Source organism: Gorilla gorilla, chromosome 13, assembly GCF_029281585.2.
Source record: "Gorilla gorilla gorilla isolate KB3781 chromosome 13, NHGRI_mGorGor1-v2.1_pri, whole genome shotgun sequence".
Taxonomy (NCBI): Eukaryota; Metazoa; Chordata; class Mammalia; order Primates; family Hominidae; genus Gorilla; species Gorilla gorilla.
The window spans coordinates 36,296,524-36,320,840 of record NC_073237.2 but is presented as its reverse complement, the minus strand read 5'-3'; the positions used below and the strand labels follow the sequence as shown (position 1 = coordinate 36,320,840).

General features: G+C 36.4%; 1 protein-coding gene across 7 annotated transcripts in view; it reads right to left on the bottom strand.

The window, feature by feature from the left end:
- Positions 1–24,317, bottom strand: part of LINGO2 (leucine rich repeat and Ig domain containing 2) — a 349,057-nt gene that overhangs the window by 160,036 nt on the left and 164,704 nt on the right. The window contains exons 3-5 of one of the 7 annotated variants that reach the window (XR_008668608.2): positions 11,911–12,121; positions 11,026–11,246; positions 9,514–10,082 (exon numbers count right to left, since the gene is read on the bottom strand). The exons of 3 other annotated variants lie outside the window; for them this stretch is intronic. The gene's annotated coding sequence lies outside the window, so the exon portion shown is untranslated. Of the gene's footprint in view, positions 1–9,513; positions 10,083–11,025; positions 11,247–11,910; positions 12,122–24,317 lie in introns of those variants that run through there. 3 more of the 7 variants (XR_008668609.2, XR_008668610.2, XR_010130186.1) reach the window with 3 other exon arrangements.

Below are 24,317 nucleotides of genomic sequence, written 5' to 3'. Positions count from 1 at the left end.
AGAAAATTTTTCTCATTTTCTTCCATGTTGGACACAGAGACAGAAATAATTCAAGCCTGACAACTGTTCTTATTACAAATTTCAAATTTTTCGATTGCCTTCTCTCCCCTCTCCGTGCCCCACCCCTAGGGGATACCATGCAAGAATGAAAAAGTCGAAGAGGAAAACTTCTTATTTAATCTCATGCCTGACTGAGAAATTTACTATCGAGGCTACGTGGCTTTAGAGCCATATACATATCCTCAATTCACATACGCATTCCACGTTTACTGCTCTAGTCCTACCTGTTTCTTCCTTCAGCATCTCTTCACAGCCTCCTCATCCCACCACCCACCATTTTCTTGCCCAGAAGTACCACAGTGTTTTAAAATCCTACAGTCTGACAGTTCTGTTCACTAGCTGTGAAGCCTTCTCAAATTCTTTAAACTTTTCAAACCGTGGTTACTTTATCTGTAAACTGGGGGAAAAATAGCTATATCACAGGGCCTTTGGGAGAATTACATAAAATAGCACAAATAAAAGTGTCTTGTTTATGGCAAAATGAATGTTGTTTTATTTACATACTTTTTCCTTCGCCTTCTTACTCCTCTCATGCTTATGTGATTGCCTACTACACAAGAAAAACATTCTGAGCTTTCTCATGAAGTTTCCATGGTGTTTCTTTACCTAGGATGCTCCATGCACCTCTCCTCCATTCCTTAATTCCTCCTCCTGGCTAATTCCTTGGCTTCTTTGTTTTTCGGATCTCACTTCCCTCCTCCAGATGGTTTCCTTGTTTTCCCAATGCTGCCTTCTATTATACGTTCTCATAGCACTACACAACTCTCTTGCACAACATTTAACAGAAGTATGTCTTTAGATTAATTTTGTATGATTGTTTGGGGTCTTTCCCCCACTAGCCAAACGTCTATGAGGGCAGAAATCATATTTGTTTTGGTCAATATTATATTCCTAGCACCTTTTACAATGCTTAGTGTGTAAAATGTACAAAAATATTGAATAATTTCTAAATCTTTATTTTGTCCATTTTTCTTTGGTATTGCCATTTGAAATTTCATATTTTGGGACACACTCTGACTTTGGGAAAATTACTTTCTCTTGTAGCTCAATTATTGGTTAATCTATAAATCACTGAGTCGGGTTAGAGACACTCTAAGGTTTCTTCTACCTCTAAAAATCTATGACTCTCTCTACTATGCATATTTCTGAGCCACTCCATTTCATCTATTTGTTTCAGTAATTACTGCTGCTTTAGTTGCAATAGTTGTACATTTACCTCTATCAGTTATAGGACAGAGTATTTCTTAAGAGTAATTAGAAAAGCATACTAAGGTAAACCTTTCTCAAGCAACATAGAGGACAAAGCAAAAAGGGCCAGTGATAATTCACCAATACAATTTCAAATGGAAACCTCAGTTGGATGTTTGCTCAACCTCATAAATGATTCATTTCTAAGGGGAGTCTGTGCATTTTTTGAGATATAAAACACCTCATATGCTTGGCTACTTTTGAAAATAGGTAAGTCATCAAAGTCTAAAATTCATAGCTACTGCAACCTCCCTTACATGTATCCCTTCTAAGAAAAAGGCAGTCATTTTAGAGACCCACTTCATTTTTCAGGACATAGAATTGCAGTCTAAAGTAGAATCCACAGGAGTTGTTATAAAAGGAACACAGATATGAAAATAATAGCAGTGCAAGTTCACTGATGCTCAGACACAAATGGAAGCAAAAAGCTAGCAGCACTGCCAGAACCTCATTCAAATGGGAATACATATAGGTCTTAGAGCTTTCCCTGAATGAGTCTTGCCTTTGCACTTGATTCTGAAAGCTCTCTCGCAGCTACAATACCCAGTGACTCAATACCAAATGCTATCTTTGAAAGGGAACACAGACTATGAGGTCCCTTTAAAGTTGCAATTAGGTTGTTTCCCCTATGAAAAGACTGGAGGAAAGAGGTGTGAGCTAACTCTTTCTTCTCAGATAAAATTACCTTTGAAGAGTCTTCAGGCAGCCAAGTGTGCTACAACTATTAAACAGCATGTCACACTCGATGTGATGATTTGATGCTCTGGTACTCTTCCATGTAAGGAAGATGCAGTGTGAAATTTCTTTTGCCTTACATTGGCCATTGATCTTTTATACTCACTCCATGGCACCTTCATCTCACTTAGAAAAGTCTGAGAGTAACATCAAATCCAAGAAGGAGATAGGGAAGGGAAAGAAAAAATATATTCTCAGGAGTGTAACTTTCTGAGCTAGAGGCCTCTTAGTACTTCCCTCTTTACTTTTCCTGTTAGGTTTGTTCAGAGTAAAAAAGGCAATAGTACAGAATGCAACCTGGAACTATTAGTTCCTGGTAAAAAGAGTCCCAAAGGATGGAAACCAACAGTCCTTGAATACTTATTAAGTATCAGGCACCATTCTGAACACTTAGTTCTTTCCTTCTATTTAATACATCTACCCTGAGAGATAAATATTTTATCCATGTTTTGTAGATGAGGAAACTCAGTCTCAGAAAGGTATAACAATGTGCTGAATTTCATACATGGAGATTAGACTCAAAGCCATTCCAAAATTATCTGAGACATAAGCCTGTGCTTTGTCTTCTACTTCACGCTATAAAAAAATGGAAAACCCTGATGAACATCAATGAGAAAATCCTCAAGAAAATACTGGCAAGCCAAATCCAGCAGCACATCAAAAAGCTTATCCACCACGATCAAGTCAGCTTCATCTCTGGGATGCAAGGCTGGTTCAACATATGCAAATCAATAAACATAATCCATCACATAATCAGAACCAATGACAAAAACCACATGATCATCTCAATAGATGCAGAAAAGTCCTTCAATAAAATTCAACATCCCTTCATGTTAAAAACACTCAATAAATTAGGCATTGATGGAACATATCTCAAAATAGTAAGAGCTATTTATGTCAAGCCCACAGACAATATTATACTGACTGGACAAAAGCTGGAAGCATTCCCTTTGAAAACCAGCACAAGACAAGGATGCCCTCTCTCACCACTCCTGTTCAACATAGTATTGGAAGTTCTGGCCAGGACAATCAGGCAATAGAATAAAATAATGGGTATTCAAATAGGAAGAGGTGAAGTCAAATTGTCTCTGTTTGCAGTTGACATGATTCTATATTTAGAAAACCTAATCCACTCACCCCCAAAACTCCTTAAGCTGATAAGCAACTTCAGCAAAGTCTCAGGATACAAAATCAATGTGCAAAAATCACAAGCATTCCTATACACCAACAATGGACAAGCAGAGAGCCAAATCAGGAATGAACTCACATTCACAATTGCTTCAAAGAGAATAAAATACATAGGAATACAACTGACAAGGGACATGAAGGATCTCTTCAAGGAGAACTACAAACCTCTGCTCAAGGAAATAAGAGAGGACACAAACAAATGGAAAAACATTTCATGCTCATGGATAGGAAGAATCAATATTGTGAAAATGGCCATAATGCCAAAGTAATTTATAGATTCAATGCTATTCCCATCAAGCTACCGTTGACTTTATTCACAGCATCAGAAAAAAAACTACTTTAAATTTCATATGGAACCAAAACAGACCCCATATAGCCAAGACAATTCTAAGCATAAAGAACAAAACTGGAGGCATCATGCTACCTGTTTCCAAACTATACTACAAGACTACAGTAACCAAAACCGCATGGTACTGGTACCAAAACAGATATCTAGGACAATGGAACAGAATAGAGACCTCAGAAATAACACCACACATCTACAATAATCTGATCTTCAACAAACTTGACAAAAACAAGCAATGGGGAAAAATTTCCCTATTTAATAAATGGTGCCAGGAAAACTGGCTAGCCATATGCAGAAAACTGAAACTGGACCCCTTCCTTACACCTTATATAAAAATTAACTCAAGATGTATTAAAGACTTAAATGTAAAACTCCAAACCATAAAAACCCTAGAAGAAAACTTAGCAATACCATTCAGAACATAGGCAAGGGCAAAGATTTCATGACTAAAACACCAAAAACATTTGCAACAAAAGCCAAAATTGACAAATGGGATCTAATTAAACTAAAGAGCTTCTGCACAGCAAAAGAAAAGTAGCATCAGAGTGAACAGGCAACCTACAGAATGGGATAAAAGCTTTGCAATCTACCCATCTGACAAAGGTCTAATATCCAGAATCTACAAAGAACCTAAACAAATTTACAAGAAAAAAAAACCAACGAAAAGTGGGCTAAGTATAAGCATGGACCTTTCTCAAAAGAAGACATTCATGCAGCCAACTAACATATGAAAAACTCATCAACACTGACCATCAGAGAAATGCAAATCAAAACCACGATGAGATACTATCTCAAACCAGTCAGAATGGTGAGTATTAAAAAGTCAGGAAACAGCAACTGGTGGTAAGGCTGTGGAGAAATAAGAATGTTTTTACACTGTTAGTGGGAGTGTAAATTAGTTCATCCATTTTGGAAGACAGTATGGCGATTCCTCAAAGATCTAGAAGCAGAAATACCATTTGACCTAGCAATCTCATTACTGGGTATATACAGAAAGGATTATAAATCATTCTACTATAAAGGTACATGCACATGTATGCTTATTGCAGCACTATTTACACTAGCAAAGACTTGGAACCAACCCAAATGCCCATCAATGATAGACTGGATAAAGAAAATGTGGCACATATATATCATGGAATACTATGGAGCCATAAAAAATAATGAGTTCATGTCCTTTGCATGGACATGGATGAAGCTGGAAGCCATCATTCTCAGCAAACTAACACAGGAACAGAAAACCAAACATCACATGTTCTCACTCATAAGTGGGAGTCGAATAATGAGAACACATGGACACAGGGAGGGGAACATCACACACCCGGGCCTATCGGGGGCTGGGGGGCTACAAGAGGGATAGCATTAGGAGAAATACCTAACACATGTGGGGCCTAAACTCTAGCTAATGGATTGATAGGTGCAGCAAACCACTATGACGCATGTATACCTATGTAACAAACCTGCACATTCTGCACATGTATCCCAGAAGTTAAAGTAAAATAAAAATTAAAAAAAAAAAAAAAAAGGAAAACGAAGAGGCTGACATCATGCATTTCTCCTATGTGAGTTTACTGGAATTGTACAGAAAAAAAGGCTCTAGGAAACTTTTAACTCGGGCCAGCTGTTTTGTTTACTTATAATCATGTTTTAGGAAGGGAATAATCCAAGTGAATGTGGCTAGTTCAGAGTAATCATTCTTCTAATTATTCATTCCTTCAACAAAAATGTGCTCCCCCTTTCTGCAAGGATCTTAAAATCAGGAAAGGGGAGATTGGAAAAAGATAATTGTAGTACAATAAATGTAATGCAAAGGGCTTCACCCATATTAATTGATCAATGAAGTATAGTTATCTTCCCTTATTAAAAACAGGAAAGAATGCTGCAACAGAGATATACAAGGGCTTTTAGAGTCACATAGGGGAGAGTGATGCATTATTTCTGGAGCACTCACTATATATGAAGGTGATATTCAAACCATATCTTAGATGATAGAATAAATGTTTATTAAAAAGACCAGGCTTAATAGAACAAGACATGGGGGCAGCAAGAATAAAGGCATGAAGTGTAAAAGAGTCCAGAGATAGGAATGTAAATTAATTCAACCATTGTGGAAAACAGTGTAAGTGTCTTACTTATAAGTGGGAGCTGAACAATAAGAACACATGGACATAGGGAGGGGAACAACACACAGTGGGGCCTGTTGGGGGGTGGAGTAGGGGAGGGAGAGTATTAGAAAGAATAGCTAACACATGCTGGGCTTAATACTTAGATGATGGGTTGATAGGTGCAGCAAAGCACTATGGCACATGTTTACCTGTGTAACAAACCTACGCATCCTGCACATGGGCCCCCAAAATTAAAATAAAAATTAGAGTCCAGAGAATGCAGGAGTGTGTGAATTGAGTATGGAGAACTGAGAGGAAAACACTGCCTGTCTTACTTTCAAATGAATAGCAGGTATTATTTAGATTGATTTGAACTTACTTATAATAAGCCATATAATACCAAATATCAAGTTGTCTCCAGATTTTCAAAAATAATGCCAGGTTTTCATCAACATTAGCTAATAAGTACACTGTTAGTTTAATAAGGAGAAGGCAGTGCTTCTAACAGTGCAATAACTTATTCAGTAAGCTATCTAATTTTGGAGTGGCAAGTAGAAAATCCGTGGATATAAGGAATGAGAAAGCTTGAGAGTGGGCATTATGAGAAGATAGTTCAGTGTCATTTTTTGGGAGAGTAGTAACTAATATGTGATCTTCACAAAATAACAAACTAGGAATAAATTATAATTGCAGCATTCATATACAATTATATGTACATTCAATATTACTGTAAAATTAACTTATGCTTCATAAGTGCTAATTATTTGTGCTGTTTTGGAGATTTGCTAATACATATTATCTTACTAGTATATGAAGTCTACATCTAGTAAAGGACAAAATACAAATAGACAATAAATATCCTGCAAGATAGAAAATGATCCTTGCCATGAATAATGCAACAAAGAAGTCTGGGGTTTTAATAGCAAAAGAGCCCTCTTCTGACATCTTATATAGAAGTTGATGCTACATATTTATCATAAGGGCTTGGAAATTAATTGTATAATTTACCTGTGGTCCCTGGATCATTGCTAGCCTGGGTTAAATATAATTTTCATTAAAACATTTTACCTTTGGCAGTCAAGTAAAAAAAAATGTGTTTTTAAAAAAGGGGCTCACTACTTCTCTTAGACTGCTATAATGGAAGTGCACAGTGTGAATAAATTCTAGCAAAATCTGAGTCTTGAAAAGGCATCATAGTTGGGTCAAAGAATTTTAGCATGTAGGTCAGTAACCAGCAAACCCAATAACCTTGTGAGGGTTCCCAACCTAGAAAACAATAGAATCCTAGAAAACTAGAATCAGAAGGTTTTGAAGATCAAAGGGTCAAGAACCCTAAGTTTATGTATGAGAAAACTGAGATCCAATAACCATAACATAAGCTCACTCCAGTAGTCAGTAGCATAGATTTAGCATCCGGATGTCCTTGTTTCCACTGCGTTTCTAGTCCCCTTGTATTCCTTGCCACTTAGAAGCACAAGTCAACTCTTTGAGGGTTAGCACCATATTTGGGCTATCTTGGTATACCTATAAGTGTAAGGCTTTGTGCACATTATTAACTTAGCAATAATTTATTGACTAAACAAATGTAATTCCTAGGGCTGAATGAACTGCATTCCTATGGAATGAATGCAAAAAAAAATTACTTGTAAACATTCCACAAGATAAAATAACGGTTATCAATTTATTCTCAGTTGGTCTACCCAGACTAATATTGGAATTCCTACGTGTATGCATTAGCAGTTGTAATTGTCTGGATAAAATGTTGTCTTGTGCTGCTAGCACAGGGAATTAGAGGCCCATGTTGAAAAGTCTGATGTTAGGAGTTCCAACTCCATGCAAGTTGGTTCATATTAGACTCTCTGCAACCATCAGCAAAGACCATTAGCTGGTATCATTGCTATAGAAAAACTGGAAGGAATTAGGATGGGTTTGCTAAAAAATATCTTATCTCTTGACTGGAAAATCACTTCAAAATATGATTTTGTTTTGTTTTGTTTTGTTTTGAGATGGAGTCTCGCTCTGTGGCACGATCTCAGCTCACTGCAACCTCCAGCTCCTGGGTTCAAGCAATTCTCCTGCCTCAGCCTCCTGAGTAGCTGGGATTACAGGTGCCCATGCCCAGCTAATTTTTGTATTTTAGTAGAGGTGGGGTTTCACCATGTTCTCCAGAAATACATGATTTTAAGCTGTAATGAAGCAGTTAGAAGCATGGGCTCTAGAACCAGAGGGCATGGAATTGAATTACAGCTTTACTGCTTAACAAACATATATACTTGGGCAGGTTAATACAATCTTAGTCTTGATTTCTTTATCTTTAAAATGGGTACAATAATAATAACACATAATTCATGGGGATGTGCTGATTCAGGCATCTAAGTAAAGCTTTTAGCAGTGTGGCTGGCACAAAGTAAACATTCAGTGACTAACAGCTCTTATTAATTTTATCAAACCTTTTGCCTGATATCTCATTCTACGATCTAACAAGATGTAAGTTACTCCCCTCTCCAGATTTACAATTTTAGAGGCCTACTGATATGAAGTCTGGCCCTCTTTTGGCAAATATTACAGAGGGCTTGGTTAATTAAAAGCCTAATAAAAAGTATCAATCTGTCTCTAGTAAAATTTAAAACCAATCACCTGTGTTACCCTTACCTTAGAAGTATAGGTAAATGCACTATGAAAAATAAACAAGCACAAAAACACCCTTCAAGATTTCAAGTCAAATTTGAAATAATCCCACTATAATTAATTTATTTCACAGGTCAGACCACAGGTTAAAATACTAGAGTTTCTTTATTCCCAACATACATATTGTGGAGAAGATAGAGAAAAGATAGAATAAAAAATGCACCTTTATTTTGAAAGCTCTGAGCTATACTTAAATTTCAATTGGGAACGGCTCTTTAAAAGGTAATACGGCAACTTAACAAGTAAATTTCCTCTAAAACAAACTGGAAAGAAATAGGATTGATGCTAATGGAACTGAGGAGGAAACTACATAGACCATAAAAGCCTCGGCTGCTATCCCAGGCACAAAAAGATGTGGAAAACCAATCTAAGGTAATTCAGTTCATCACAAAAACACACTGTCCAATTGGAGGTACTGTGAATAATACCTTAACGCCTGTCACAATAGATGGGGATGGTCTTTCTTTTATTCTTTTCTTCTGAGGCAATCTCTTTGTGGAACTTTATTTGTATAGCTAACAATCTGAATGAAGGAGCTCTTGTGAGGACTTGTGCATCTTTATTGTTGCCAGGGAAACTGGGTCTTAATTTCTAGTGGCTGAATGCCAAAGAAAACAGGCTATACAGAAAGGGAAGAAACTTGGTAACACTGCATTTGTTGGAAATATTCAGTGTTAAAGGGTCCTTTTCTGGGACCCACAATTTTAGTAGGTCTACAAATACCCGCCTCCCTTTCTTCACCCCACTGCTTTCAAATGAACTACCAAATAGCAGATTGATTTTTACTTGATGCAGCAATATGGTAATTATTATTCACAGAATTTCTAGATGTAAAATGGAAAAAAATTAATAATGAGTATAGTTCCTTGTTAAATTCCAGTTGAAGCAACACATAATTATCCTTCTGACAGCTCAAGCCAGCTTATGAGGAAAAGCCTACTGTTTCAGTTTACAAGGTTCTCCTTGCCCAGACCAGGAAGCTTTACGTACCTTTTGTGGTATTGTTTAATAGTTCACGACAGTGATGCTTTAAGTGAAATAGGAAAAAAAAGTAAGAAACAAAACTGCCTGGATTTAAAAACAACAACACAAAAAGACAAAACAAACTCTTATCATACACAAAAATATCTGTTACATATTGATTTATTTAAAATCTGTCTGCTTCAACTTGAGAATTTTGGGGGTTATGTTTCCCTCAAAATTATATTTTAGATACACTGATAGAAGATTTTTGGGTCTCCAGAACACAATTATTTATAGACTGTAAATTTGTGGCAGAAAAATACCATAAAACAAACTAGAAAGAAATAAGAATAAAGGAGAAATAAAAGTGGTGAAAAAATGCTAGAGAGCAATTGTGTATATGCTGTTTCTCAGTGCAGAGGTTTTTTTTACTAATGGCACATGGATTCCTCAGCAAATCTGCTTTTCTGTAACTAAACTAAAAATCATTTTTAAATATTGGTAAAGGACTTTGGTGATTTTACTTTACCTATGCAATGTAGGAATAATCCATCTATGTTCTTTTAGGGTTTTTGTTCTTGCTTTATTGTTACACAGGAAGTTTATCTCGTTAAAATTTAAATTCTTTATCTTTGATTATCCTTACTTCCTTCCGCATTCTTTTTTCTTTCTTGTTGTTGGACTTGGTAGCACTCCCATGGAATCTTCAGGAAAACAAAGGGACGTAGTCCTTTTTGTGCTTGGAGCGACTGCAGCCAATAGATAGGCAATCTAAATGAAATCAGCTGGGTCTCTTGGCAGAGAGCCATAAAAGACAATAGGACAATACAGTCTAAAATGTGTCCCTTACAAGAACATTCCTCAGAGAAATACGCAAAGATTTATGAACTATAACTTTGGAAAGATTGTTTTACTTAAGGAAAAAAGCTCTTCCAAAGACCGGTGAATAAAGAAAACCTGCACACTTAAAAATCCAATTTCTTGTCATTACTCCACTAGAATATGAATCAGTGAAAATAAGCATGAAGACTTCAGAACCGATGAATTATATATTCAAGCTTGGTGCTATTAAAAATAAATATCTTGCAAAAATGCAATATTTAATGCTCTTTTAAATTCCTAAGAATTGAAAATTTCATAACATTGCCAAAAATCAATGCCACCATTTCTATTTTATATATGGGAGAAAATAAGATAAAAGATGAATTGACTTACATGGAAAAATCAGAGCTGGGAGAGGACTTAATTCCTGGTCTTCACAAAACTAGCACATGATACTAGTTTTTACTTAATTTCCTAATTTTAATGTGTCCAATTGTCTTGAGACAGTACATAAGAAAGCTTAAAATGAAACATTCAATAGTGTATGCTTTCTTAGTGTCCAGTTTGGGAATAGATTACTAGTATCAAAAGCCATTAAAAATAATTTTCAGGAAAGACAGACTCAAGCTATATGATGTTATTATCAGCAGCACACTTTTTAAAATATTATTTAAATGTTTTAACAATTCATAGTGAAATAGGGCTATGTATATAAACACACGGATTAGAAGAAGGAAAATAACAAGTGCTTAGGGTTTCACTACATTCCAAATAAATGCAAAATCTTATTGAAACTCACATCTTACAGGATACCTATCAGCATTATTGTTTTGTCTATAAGAAAATAGAGAATCAGAAAGTTTTGCTAACCTGTCCAGAATCACACAGGTCCAAATGGAATTAGAACCACAGATGTTTGTTTCCTAAACCCTTATTTTTCCCACCATGTTACAGAAGAGTCACTCTGTGGGTTTCAGTATGAAAGTTGTACAGTCGTTCCTCCTCCTGGACTTCTTCCTGGGAATTAAAAGCAAGCTGTCCCAGGATGATGGCGACTTAGACTTTTCCTTGTCTTTTCCATTTCCAAGCCACTATCACAGCATCAAAAGAACCACAAGTTATGTTTTTCAATTCATTTCATATAAGAGTTCAATTACATTGAGAGAATTTTGAGAGCTTTATATTTTTAAGTATTGTAAGTATTTACTGGTCTAAAATGTGCTGAGAAATTGGGTGACGCCTATAGCAGGCAACGTGCCTACTGCTGACTGATTTATTGTGCTAGGATTACAAATGGCCAATTTGTCAAAATATATTTATGATATCTAAATAGTCTCTTTTCTATTTCTTTTATGTTTTTGTTTAGTTGTTGGTTTTCTATCTTTGGACCAAATTCTCAGCATTTGAAAAATACTGAGTTATGTGTCAACATTTTCTTCTCATTCTTGTGCTTATCTATTTTTCGTTGAGATCAAAGTTGAACCAAATATTTGAGAGGATTGAATAATGGTGAATGGAGAAAAGGGGCCACTTCGTATTTCCCAGGCTTTTACAAAAACAAAACTAAGCATAATAACATTTCTTCTAGTTTTAATTATCTCCTAAAATCATAGTCAGGTTTCAAAAAGGAAATCTAATTAATAAAATATGAAGAAAGAAGAACCTTAAAAATAGACCATATACTTAGATTTACTTGGCTATGTGAAAGGTAAGAGCAATCTGGATTTGATTCCAGCACTGAGTCTATTCATCTACCTGGTCAGCAGTGTCTTCCTGTTTCTTTCCTTTTCTCTCAGTTGTAAGTGTGTCCTTCTCAAGGCTGCACTCTCAGGAATGAAGGACACATTTTCTAGATAGGAATCTGCCTTCAGTCAAGAGACACTGGTGTATGTAGTCCTCATGGCACAGAATATTGCTTCTGGAACTCATCTGGCATTCAAAAATGCTTCTGTAATTGGCCTTCTGACTAAAATTAAACAAAATGTGAACCCTTCTATAAAAAAGGAACAGGTAACCTTTGATTCTCCAACATGGACATTTAAAAAATATTTAATTTTTTTTTTTTTTTTGGACGGAGTCTCATTCTGTCGCCCAGGCTGGAGTGCAGCGGCGTGATCTCAGCTCACTGCAAGCTCTGCCTCCTGGGTTCACACTATTTTCCTGCCTCAGCCTCCTGAGTAGCTGGGACTACAGGCACCCGCCACCACTCCTGGCTAATTTTTTGTATTTTTTTTTAGTAGAGATGGGGTTTCACTATGTTAGCCAGGATGGTCTTGATTTCCTGACCTCATGATCCACTCACCTTGGCCTCCCAAAGTGCTGGGATTACAGGTATGAGCCACTGCACCCAGCCTATTTAATTCTTATATGGAAAAAGCACAATAATGTTATATAATATCCTAGGACTTTTTTTAGCCTATTTTTGATAATAGAAAACACAACTCCCACGACAATGGAGATGTCATTTCAAGCTCACATATTACTGTGGATTCTCTCAAGGAGTGGCTTTAAAGACAATTGGTCTATTCATTGAAGCATTTGCTTGGTGGTAGTCTGAAAGATACCATATGACTTGGCAGTCATTAACCCTGCTCACAATTTAGAGTTTGAATCCCATCTAGATTCAAGAAATCTGATTCTACCTTATTTCGTTAAGAAGAATGTTTGAAGTTAACATGTTAAAATCATGCACTTAAGTTTAGGAACAACATCTAAGATAAGACTTTGGGAGGACTAAACTACTTCTCTTTACAAGAACAGAAGATTACACTTCAATTGTTTTCCACTGGCAATTTCAAAATCAAACAGGTGAAAAGAAAGGAAGTTTTCCCTCAATCACAGACATATCACATTTATAATGATGCATATTATACCATCTGTACGCTCCTATTAAAAGACAGCAAGAAAATATCTCAGAGACAAACTATGTTTATCTTGCTCTTTGTTTCTTTTTTGAATAGTTTCATATGCACATATAATTTTTTATTTACCTCTGAGTAACAGAGATCAACTTATTTTTCCCAGTGAAATATTAAAATATTGCACTCATCAGAAATTCCCCATTGGCTTCCTGAGAAATGGGATCACTATCAAGGCCGCTGCTAGCATTCATTAGTAATGTTCTGGGACACAGACTAGCTGTTGGGGAGAGATGGAATAAATACAGGAAAAGAAAAACAGGAATAAAAGGAAAGCTCATGCCTTTCTTCAGTGATTCTTGCTGTGGCCTTTCATTGAATCAAGTAAATCTCTAGTGAAGAAAAAATAAATATTACCAGTAATAATATAAGGGAAGACTGTTTAGAAGATAATGACATGTGCCATAAAAGAGAAGGCTGTGTATTATTCACACTAAACACATAGAATGAGATAGATACCCATATAGAAAGAAGGTTGGCAACCAGCAGTATCCTAAATGCCATTTCAAATCTCTTGATGTCAAAAGGAACTGTGCTTCTGGTAGGACATTCAGAACTCTGGAGCCAGAAAACACAAAGTGAAGAGAACATATATTCTTCAGCAAAACACTGGGGATAGTAGAAGGAAGAAGAAAAATGTGTGTGCATTGGCTATTTGGCTAAAGCTTCTCAGTACCAGAGGGAAGCTGTGGCTATAAATTTCTTAAGACCTTTCAGAAGCCCAAGCAGCATAACAATCCATTGGCTTAAAGAGAAATAAAAGACATGTAGTTTCTTCTGTAATTAAAGATCACTATTGATCTAAGTACATCTGTTTATTTTAGCAGTCTATATTTAATACGTATATTTGTTTCAGAGGATACTAAAAACAAAACTGCTTATATGCAGCATACATAAAAACTTCTTTTAGCACATTAATTTATGGAATATTTTAGTGGCACTCTGGACATAAAGTATGGTAGAATTTTCTGCCCAAATGCTGAAGCTAGACTGTTATGGTTCTCCTAGTATTTTTCTGCAGCCAAATTAGACCCAACCTGATGAACATATGCTGTTGACTGCAGGGCTCTCTTAGAGTCTCATCCCTGGAATAGGAGAGGTTTCAGTTCCAGATCATTAAGGCACACTTAGATTTCCGAGACCAGAACTCAAGGGAAATAAGAAGGACAGTGAAAAAAAATTGAGTGACCTTCTTTTCTGTGGGAGCCAAAGTGTGAGCTGAGCCCATGAAACTAACTGGTGACATTAATGAAATACTATAATAACTGCCTAAGGCTGATCAATCACCAAGAACAGAACAGCTACTTTCAAATCCAATTCCAGAGGTTCAGTTTTTACGTTTCCCAAATGTCTCTAATTGCCAGCATATTTATCCCATCATTTGTGATAAACACTCTGGTGAAAATTGGGTACCAACCAAACCGCACCTGTTATACTCCATATCAATAGGATCTCAAATTCAAATCATTCAAATTAATCTTAACAAGGCTGATTTAAATGAAGGGCCTTAAATACTAAGCAGCTCTGTCATGTTAAAAAGAAAATTTTTGATAAAAGGCCATAGAATTTGCCTCCTCTAAAGTAGTCTGTGATATTCATTCCTCAACATAATTTTTGTAGTCAAAGAATGTGATATCATATTCTGTGCTGTATTTTCATGACATGGCTTATAGTAAAATTTCATATCTAAAGGGTTAAAGTTCCAGATAACTGTATTTTATAGGCTTTGGCTACTACAAAAACATAAAACCTAGAATAAGTACTGAATCATTCCAGCTGCAAGGGTATTTTTCGAAGGTTCATTTAGAAGACTAGTCAAAGATAATGGCTTTAAGTGGAAGAGGAATAAAAAGACATCCTCACTGACCACCGAGACCAATATAATTCATTAGATAACAAAGAGTTGTATATGGAACTCTACCATCTTGCAGTGAATCTCCCAAACGAACTGATGTTTCTGTCCCTTTCAGACCACATCCTTGTGAAAGCTGCTGCATGACATTCCCAAATGTGACTGACATGTTTGAGATGGCATGACTTAAACTACAGGCCATTAGGCAAAGATGAAGTTCACTTTGGGGCACCTAGGGGTCCCTCAAAGAAACAGGCAATCATACAATTAGAGGCTTATCACTCTCAGTTGGTAGAGACTTGCAATATGCATTAACAAGCCAGAGACACAACAAATAAATATCAACTTTACATACATGACAAATCAAAAGTCCCAGCCCATGGCATTCCTATTTTCAGGTGTTACATTTGTTTATATGGTTAATAGCTCTTCAACTGGGGATGCTCAGCAGTGAGCAGAAGGATATTATTCTCCTTCAGAGAAACAGTACTCTCTAACCTTACTTCAATTTGTTCTTCTTCATGAAAGCATTACAGAAAAAGAAAAGGAAATAAATATATACCTAACATTTTTTATAAATAAAGAATTTTGTTAGACACATTACATGCACCATTTATATGAGTACACACAATCTTAAAATGAGCTATTTTAAAGATGAGAAAATTGAGATTCACAGAAGTCCCTTAGGTATTAGGTAGATGAAATTTTGCTGGACCTCAGTTCTGCCTGTCTACAAGATAGCCCCTGGCAATTTCTTCCTTCTCTGTACTTGCCACACCTTTCATCTAGAAGTAGAGACGTAAGTCCTTTCACTTGAATCTGGTATGGCTTTATGACTGGTTTGGTGAATAGAATGTAGTATAAACGATGTCCAGGGATTTTGATGCTTATGCCTTTGGGGCCTTGGAGTGTTTGCTTTCATTCTTGGAAGACAGCCACATGTAAAGTACAACTATACTGTTGAAGAGAGGCAGGCCCTGGAGGATGAGAGACTACATCAGCCTCAGTCAAGATGCCCTCCCAATACTGCATGAAGCAGAGATGAGCATTTCCATCAAAACTGTAATGCTTAATTTGAAAAACCTGTACTACATACTACCCTAAAGAATTTTCCTTGAGGAGGAGATGTGGACAGTAAACAAGCAAGTGCATCCTTCTTGGAATGTCACAAATATGGGATTGCTGAATAGAGGATGCTTCCCATGGAATCAGACAAGGAACCTATGAATAGGGAATGCAAACCTAACAAGTGGCAAAATGTCCTCTCTATGGTGGAAATGTCCTCTCTACGGTGGAAATGTCCTCTCTATGGTGGAAATGTTCTCTCTATGGTGGAAATGTCCTCTCTATGGTAGACTCTTCACATATTCTTCACCGTATCAACAGCAATTCCCAGGTAGGAAAATAAAACTAGCATCTTCACCTTTGATGCCATTTTTGCTACGATTTTTCTGATTCAGTGTAGAGTTTGATGTCAGAAAGACCTGGGTTCGAGTAGGGGCTTGCCACTTACAAACTCTATGACTTTAGAAACTTACTTTATCTCTTGTCTCTGCTTATATTAAGAAAATGGAAATTCTTCAAAATACAAGAGAGGAAATTCAGTCATGCAGCCTTTTCATTAAGTGTCTCTATTTAAAAAATCAAAGCAGTTATTTTTCTGTCCCAAATCTCCACATGTGGAATCTGTTAGTTAGGTACCTGTTCTGGAAAGCTCTGGTTAAAAGTCAGGCTTGCTTAATGGAGTCACAGGATGGTAAATTAAAAATATATCCATAGAGATCATCTATCTAGCTCAATCCCTTTATTTCACAGAAGAAGAAAGATCTAGAGAGGAAAAGTGAGTTGTACAAAGAATCCAGCTTGTGAGCCACAGAAAAAGTACAAGAACCATTGTTTCCTGACTCCTCAATCAGGGCTCTTTCCATCATAACTGGAGCTTCCCCTTGGTGAGGAAAACATAACTAGAAATAGCCCTAATTGTCATTATGAAAATCATCATTCCCAGATTAAAAATTGTCATGAAAAGGCCAAACAGGTACAAATAAATCAAACATCTTAGCATTCCTCTTATATGTAGGTGAAAAATACCAGCCCCATCTAATTCTCCCTGCCTCTGTTTCTCTTAATTTCCCATGCATGATAGCACATGGTTCTAAGTCTGCACATGATTTAAGGAGAAAATATTTCTAAAGTCTCAGCTAAAGTTGGATAAGGGCTGCAGTTAAATTGAATTTAACTGCGATTCATTATCCCTTAATGCAGTGCTGCTCCAAGGCTGACCACTGGTCTTTTGGACTCAACTTCTCTACTGTTCTGACCTGGGGCTGAACCAGTGCTGATAATGCTCTGGTGAGGTCCAGCCCTGGTAACACAAAACAGATAACAGAGCTGCCTTTGTTCCCCATTGTGATGGTTAATATCAAGTGTCAACTTGATTGGATTGAAGGATGCAAAGTATTGTTTCTGACTGTGTATGTGAGGGTGTTGCTAGAGGAGATTAACATTTGAGTCAGTGGACTGGGAAAGGCAGACCCACCCTCAGTCTGGGTGGGCACCATCCAATTGGCTGCAAGTGCCGCTAGGAAAAGCAAGCAGAAGGTAGAAGGAGCTAACTTGCTGAGTCTTCTGGCCTTCATCTTTCTCCCATGCTCTATGCTTCCTGGCCTGAAACATCAGACTCCAAGTTCTTTGACTTTTGGAGTCTTGGACTTAACACCAGAGGTTTGCCAGAGGCTCTCAGGCCTTTGACCATAGAATGAAGCCTGCACTGTCAACTTAGCTACTTTTGAGGCTTTGGGACTCAGGCTGATCTACCACTGGCTTCCTTGCTCCTCAGCTTGCAGGCAGCCTATCGTGGGACTTCACCTTGTAATCATGGGAGTGAATTCTCCTTAATAAACTCCTTTTGGTATATACATATATCCTATTAGTTGTATCCCTCTGGAGAACCCTGACTAATACACCCATGTTTGGTTCTTGTTTCGTTGTGTAACTGTGTACTTCCGTAGCTCCTGAGAAGCTGAGGCCCTGACTCATTTTTCTAGGACAGCATTTGGGTACTCTTCACCAAAAAAGAGATTCCTAAGTATAACTCTTGGCCAGCCTGGATGTCTCATCACAGAAACAGCCTATCCAGTCATACCTCTTCAGTCCTCAGACTGGGTCCTGCCCACGTGAATGGATCTAGGATTACTTCCCTGACTCTTCCCAACTCACTTGACCTATCTACCTGTACGTAAGCAGCTAAAACTCGTCAATCACCTGAACTAAGGCAATAAGTGGGGGAGAAAATCTTCAAAAAATCCAAATTAGTTTTTATTAGTGGTCCAATTGTAAATTTGAAAATTTCATTGCTCAAATGTACAGAAATTCGGTATAGACATATTGCTGGTGATTTGAAAACAATAACCTAGTCATAAGCTTTTATTTTTTATATTAAGTTTATTTTTGGTTTAAGAAGGTGAAAACATTCATAGTAGAACACTTGGAAAATAAAGAAACACGCATAGAAAAAATATGTTGTTCTTTTTATAGAATGAGAAATAACTAAGATCCGTGTTTTGAGCCAGAACATGTGAATCTTTGTGGTATAACAACTTATGTTCCAGTAACTTCTATTTTAGTTGACTTTTTTCCTGTAAAATTCGAGAAGCCACAGAGTAACCTCTTCAGACTACTTCATATGTTTCAGCATCTCATGAATATAGTTATTGATCTTCAGGTAAACTCTTGGGGATTTTGTCAATTCTGACATTGATTCCCATGTGGAATAGAGGACTTTTCTAGATTTAGAGTTGTGCCTTCATTTTAACCACTGGTTTGAATTCTAGACCCTCTAAAATAGACCTTAACACACTTCATCAGGTTTTGAAACTTGCTGCTTATTTTCTGATTCAATTGTATTTGTTCTGCTATGACTGTATTAGTTTTGGATTCAAAAAGGTTAGCCACTGATAAGCCTTATATTCAACTCTCCCTCTAGCTATGAGACTGTAGGAGGTATTTAAACATTCACAGGGACAGAGCTATGTTGGGAGACAGCGCCAGACTGCTAAACTTTAAGTTCTTTTTCTTCCCAATTTAAATTTAAGTCAAATTTTTGTGAATCTCTCACCATGTGACCACTGACAGTCATTTAATCTCTGTTAGAAATACCTGTAGAAATAGGACATTGCTCCTATCTCAAGGAGTTTACAATATAGCTGGAGAAACAGAACACCTACATGTAAAGATATAACCAATGTTATCAGAAAGCACATCATAAAAGTCATTAATAAATATAATAATAGTGTCATGGTATGGAAGCCAGAGGGTCAGAGAGTGACCTTAGGGCTAGGATGGCCAGAGTTTCAGATAATAGAGAAGAGTAGGACACTGTTCTTAGTATATTATCAGATATTCTGGGCCAAATGTGCAGAAATGGAAAAAGATTAGATTCTGAGAAGTAGTGCAGTTTGGCTACAGAAGGAAGTTTATGTACATATGTTCCCATGAATGCGTTTGAGGCCTTTCAAAATAGGGCCTCACATCTATATTCGTTTCAGTTTTCTGTCTCCAAATATATAGCCTGTATGATAGACAAACTGGGAAACTTTGGATTTCCCAACAAGGTATACGCCTTCCCATCTCTGCCTTTACTTATGTTTCTTCCTTAACTTCTACCATGCTCCCAGCCTCCCTCCCCTTATCTCCTCATAATGAAGGTTTTTTAAAAATAAGTTTTTTCTCTGCTTTCAACTCTGATAAACTGGCAAGGTTTCCTGAGAGTGATATGAGGGAAAAATTCCAAAATCATTTCATCTTAAAAAAAAAAAAACCATGAGTGATTAGTGATGTCTAACAAGGTACGACTTTTGGAGCAGTGTTATAAATGTCATGTATTTTGTATTTTGCAAACACCATTCAAGGCCTAGAAAAAGTATCCCCCTGAGTCATATGGATCTTTGGGGTCTGTTAATCAAATGAACTCCTTCTTCCTTAAAATCCTACTGCATTTTCTATTTCTTTTATGTCACTTAACTTATTCCACTTTATGTTTGCACTTGGCTTATCACTGGCAATAAACTTAATCTCTTTTAACAGTAAAAAATGTATCTCACTCATCTTTTTTATCTCCCCAAAATGCCTAGCATAATAAATATATGCTTAATAAATATTTCATGAATTGAATATAATGGAGGGAAGAAGAAGGATCTAAGGCTGGAAAAGTAAATTGCAGATAGATTATAGAAACCTAAATAGTAGAGTTTAGCTGGTAAATTTTTTACAATAGTTTCATGTAATTTGGCTGTATGCCCATAATAATCAGATGCTTCCAGGTAGAAGCCCTTAATACATTCTCACTCACAAACTCCAATAATAAAAGGTTGCTGACCCACCACCTAGGGATTGAGTTCTTCAGCTGGAACAAATCAAAGGTAACAAAATTTATCAATGCATCACACCTCTAAGGTGATTTCAGGGAAATTTACATTTTGAAAGAAGAAGGCTCAATATAGAAGGAAAGATATGCCTAGGGTGAAACCTGACTTAAAAAGAAATAATGAAAACTGCTCAGCACATTGTGGTAGAAATAACATAGATTTGGGGGATCAAGGCTTGACATTCAAGATCAGATCTCAACTCTACCACTCTCCAGCTATGCTCTTGGGTGGATTAAGTAACTTCTATGAACTTCAATCTCTTTCTTTGTAAAAGTAGTATAATTATACTTGTGCCAAAAAGTTCAAAGCTAAATATGCAGCCTAATTTTATTAACTAGTTTTAGTAAACTCATAGATATGTAAAGCTTGCTTATGTACTACAAAATCTTTTCCATACTATATTCTATGTCATCTATGTTTCTACTGACCCTGGCTTTTCTTTCTAGTTTATTATATTGGTAAATTATTGTAAGCCACCTCTAATTGTTTTGTATATGGGCTATAAATATATAAATTGAGTTATACCCATGTGTAGCGCTATTGAAAGATAAAATAGGGTAATGTCTGGATAAAAACCTTTTACGTAGCTTAATGTGGTTTCTCCCAACTCAATTGCATCTGCCCATCAAAAACATGACTTAAAGAGACTTTCCAAGGCAAGAGGGCAGATACCAGGAGTTATAGCTGTCAGAATTATAACCATTGCAGGTACTTCAGTTAGACAGCTTTTAGCTCCATGGCCAGTTATTTAGATTTCCTGAGGTTGCATAGTTTGAACAGGTAAAAATTTTGAGGTAGAACGTTAACAAAATCTAGTAACTGCTTTATGCATTTTTACCTCTTTCTGTCAAAGTCCATTATTTTAATAAATCAGGTTCAAATGTAATAAAACTACAGCTGCTTCTGGTTTTCATATGTTGATTCAACGAAAAGACTGAGTTTTAATCTGTTGTTCCACTTTGTGTTATTAAGGTCCCAGAGCATTTTATGCTCTTTCTTTAGATGCTACACTTTCCAAGGGGAAAACAAAGCTGACCTTGACCTGTTTGCTTTCAGTGGGCACTTATGTGAATAGTGACAGCAGTCACTGTGTCCTAAACTGAGACCTCACATCATTTTGAGCAGACCCCCCCTTTTCATCAAAAGGTAATTTCCACATTCATGAAGAAAACTCAGTGAGCTGTGGGTAAGGCTTTCAGCCCGTACATTTTTAACATAAATACCCTAAGAATAAGCAAGTTAAATGTCACAAAAATACAGGAAGGCAGAAAAAGCCTTTGCCTCATTATATCAAACCACAAAGCAGCTGACATTTCTTAAGAACAGGATTATTTGAACAAAATTGCTGAAGAAAGCTGAGACTGTCCCATTCACAAGTAAACTTTGAAATATTAAGAAGATAAAATAACAAAAAAGAATATATTTTCCTGAATATATTATTAAATAAGTACCAAATACATGAATAATATATTACATATTATGCAATTATGATTATTTACATATTAAAAGTTTTGGGCGATCTATTACTGTAGTTGTCATCAGAAAATATAATTTCACAAATGTCTGCTTTATATTTATAATTATGGGCATATATATTTGGGATCCTATTAGACATTCATGTAGAGCTGTCAATTAGAAGGATGATATATGAGCTCTGGAAAAAAGTCTGGACTAGAGATATAAAGTTAAAGTTAATGACATACAGATAGTATTTAAGATTCAATTGATACTATTAAAATATTACTCACTGGGTAAACTTTCACACTAAGAGTGAAATTTTGAAGTATTATCTTAAATCACTGAGCTGAAGAGCAATGTGTTGAGAGACAGGCTCAGAAAGCACGGATGGGCAGCTTGGAGGCGGGGTTCATAGAACTCAGATTTCTTTTAAGTGAAATGAGGCATTCTGTATACCTCAGTGTCATCCCTCTTCAATCTCCTTTCCCGGCTCCTTAATTTCTCTTATTGTAAATGTTGGTGTCCTTTAAGATTTGGTCTTGGGATCTTTATTTTCATTAAACTCTCTCCAAATCTGATTTCCTCCAATTCTGTGTTTTAAATGCCATCCATCATTTACTAATGCCCAAATTTATATCTTCAGTCCAGATTTGGCATTTCCTTACAGATGTCTTACAATGTTATCCAATATCTAACATGGTATGTCCAAAAAGAACTCTCAATAAATAATACCATCATCTACCCTATTCTCCAAATCTAAACATATAGTATCCTTCCTGAATTGCTTTTTCTCCCTTATATACAACTCCCAATTCACTAATTTCTATCCACTCTACCTTTGAAATATATCTCAAATACATTGACTTATCTCTTCTGCCATACTACAATCTTGGCCACAATCATTGTAGCATGGACTATTGAAGTTGCTCCAAATTCTTCTGCTTATATATATTCTTGTCCCCAAACAACCCATTTTTCACTTAGCAGCCACAGTGATCATTAAAAATATAGAGAAAGAGAGACAGAGAAAGAAATCAATAAGAACATGGTTGTAGTTCTTTTATATGGTTATTGTTTACCTAAAAACAATTCACTATTCCTCTTAGAAACCATTAAGCATCAGGAAAACAAAGAAACAAACAAACATATATAAAATGTCAAAAATTGCCTAACTTCAATTTGCAGAAACATTAGCATATAGAAAGAAGCTGTAACTCCAGTGATAAGTTAGTGCTACCAAATGCCACTACGATCTGGGCAGAGCCACCTGGGAGGAAGGGAGGGCACCTGGCTGGTAAGTGCTTGGAGACCCAGAGGTAGCCGATTCCGGAGAGCACAACACAGATACATTCTCTAAGAGTAAGGAATCCCCTGAAATGTGAAAGTTAAAGCTGCTGCTGGAGATGTAGTAAACATGGCTGAGTTCTGAGAATATTGCCTTGGACAACAGAGCTGTTTCCGTTTATGACAACGGCAGTGAAGAAATAGGGAACGTGGCATGCAGGGCTGGCAGCAGAAACTACTGGATATCTTAAAGATAGCTGATTACACAGATAAGCTCAGACGCTCTATACAGGAAGAGAACAATCTAAATCCAAGAAGACTAAGAGAGACCCTTGAGCTGCAAAGCTTAGAAGGCTGCATAGGCCCACACCAGGAACCTCTTTCAAATTAACACCTGTTCCAGTAAAATCTTCTACACTCAACCACGAGTAACAAAACAGTAGAAGAAATAGCATGGTTGTACTCTATGAAGAAGGTGTTATATCATATCAATGAATAAAAAACAATCTCAAGAAAAAAGTCACAATGAGCATATAAAATTGTAACCAAATATTTCATCATAGGCTTAAATAAATACATGAAGTGATTGCTATGAAAGAAGACCCTAAAGAGGAAATATAAGAACTCAAGGAAGAGATGTTTGGATGAAAGAAGATGAAATGAAAGAAAAAAAGACATGAAATACAAGCTGCTAGAATTCAAGAAAGAGAAGAGAAAATAAAATGAGTAAAGAAGGCAAGATTAAAAGGAATACTTGGGAGAACAGACATGATAAGAAAACATGGAAATTGACTCAGACAACAGAAATGAGAAAAATTAACAAAACAATACCATCTATTGTTTTATTTATAAACCCTGTTGATCTAGTATCTACTCAATAATAAAATTCAAAACAGAAAAAATCCTCCCCATATCATTTTCATTCTTTAAACCTTTCAATGGTCTCTGATGAATTCTAAAATGAAAGTCAAACCTTGAATCACGGTCTGCTCTGTATTACTCCCACTCCTTTACAAATTTCAAGTCTTGCTGATCCCTCACTCAGCCACGTTGATCTTTTATTTACATTGCTATTCCCCTTCAAGCTCAAACAGTCCCCAGAACTTCCTGCAGCTGAGTCTAAATGTATTGTCATAAAATGCCTTCCTTCTACCCTCTCCCTGGCTTCTAAGGTATTTACCAGTGATTTTCTCTTCCATTATCCTGTTTACTTCCTTCACAGCC